Raw genomic sequence first — 1764 nt, forward strand, 5'->3', positions numbered from 1 at the left:
GAAGCACTGAAGCCAGGGAATCAATCCCGTTATCTCACTGAGCAAACATGTTCTAAGTGGAATCACAGTGGTGCACCCAGGATGCCTGGCAGAAAGGAGAGGCAAGAGGAAAGAGCCTGGGGAGTGTGCAGAGGAAAGTCCACTACACCTGCAGTTTATGAAAAGAAAATGTACCTAATGATCTGGAAGGAGAAACTCTACCTAATTAATTGAGATATCTAGCTAAGGAGATTTCCAGCCAAACAGCCAAAAGTGCTTCCTTGTTTATTGCTGCCTATAGTAAAATATGAAGGGAAATTAAAAAACAAAAATGTTTAAGAGAAAGAATATTAAAAAAGAAGACAGAACTTGCTGATTTGGAAATTTTCCAGTCTTTTAAGATGACAGAAGATGCTAAAATTAATGGCTCTCAAGCAAGGTCATATCCAGGGCACTGAGATAAGGTGGTCTAAATATAACATTTTACATCACCTCTGCATCAATTCTTATTTTATTTTTTTAAAGTAAAGGTTGTCTAAGGGTGAGTGTGACTAAAATTCTTTGTTAAGCCTCAGAAACCTGGAAGGGGATGCTTCATGGCATTATTTAGGCAGGCCAATGCCCTCCAAAGAGTTTAGGAGTGTCACTCAGAGATCATTTCAGTCACACAATAAGACACCTACCAAGTTTCAGGGTGTTATCCCTCAGCTATCTCAGCAGAAAACCAAGACAGAGGAGGCCTTTTCATGAAGACGTGTGGTTGTGGCTTTAGAGTGGGGTGTTTTGCCATGAACACCAGTAAGATTATCAGGAGACACACCAAGTTTTTAAGATAACATATTTAAGTTCAGTTTGGACTGAAAGGACCAGCAATAGTACAAAATAAGAGAGCTCTGGACTTCTACCTTCGACAAGCAGGAGGCAGGCTAGAGAGACTGTTTCACTGTAACTGTTTACTACCCACCTTTCATGCAATGGAATCATGTCAGAGGGCAGAATTAAAAATTCAGAGACTGAAGCCTAGGAAGTTTCCAGGCCTTAAATCCTAATCAAAGGACTGCCAACAAGATCCCATGGGATTTCAGAACTGCTACTATTGACTCCCATCTCCCCTCCCTTCTGGAACAGGAATGTCTATGAAGGTTATCTGTGCCTCACCACCACTGTGTGTTGGCTGTGAAAGTGAGCAGATTAATTCATCTCTTTTGTTCATAGATCATCAGGTCTAGAGCAACTACATTTGTATAAATTGAACTGATGTGTTGGAGAAGATTTGAGAGTCTTGTGGACTGCAAGGAGATCAAACTAGTCAATCCTCAAGTAAAGCAGTCCTGCATATTCATTGGAAGGACTGATGCTGAAGCAGCAGCTCCAATACTTTGGCTACCTGATTCGAAAAACTGACCCATTGGAAAAGACCCTGATGAGGAAAAGATTGAAAGCAGGAGAAGCAGACGGCAGAGGATGAGATGGTTGGATGCCATCACCAACTCAGTGGACTTCAGTTTGAGCAAGCTCCCGGAGTTGATGATGGACAGGGAATTGTGGCGTGCTACAGTGCATCGGGTCACAAAGAGTAGGACACAACTGAACGACTGAACACTTGAGATACTGCAGAAGTGGACCCTGATCCATATCTGGACCTGACTTAGATGACAAGATCCTGAACTTCAGGTTAATGCTGTAATGGATAATTGGTAGGAAAATGCATTTTGGACATATAAGTGTGTAAACAATTTGTGGCCATGTGTGTACCTCATGGTTTTAAAGTATGTCCACAAGTCC

This window comes from Bison bison, unplaced genomic scaffold (assembly GCF_000754665.1).
Source record: "Bison bison bison isolate TAMUID 2011002044 unplaced genomic scaffold, Bison_UMD1.0 scf7180017854887, whole genome shotgun sequence".
NCBI lineage: Eukaryota > Metazoa > Chordata > Mammalia > Artiodactyla > Bovidae > Bison > Bison bison.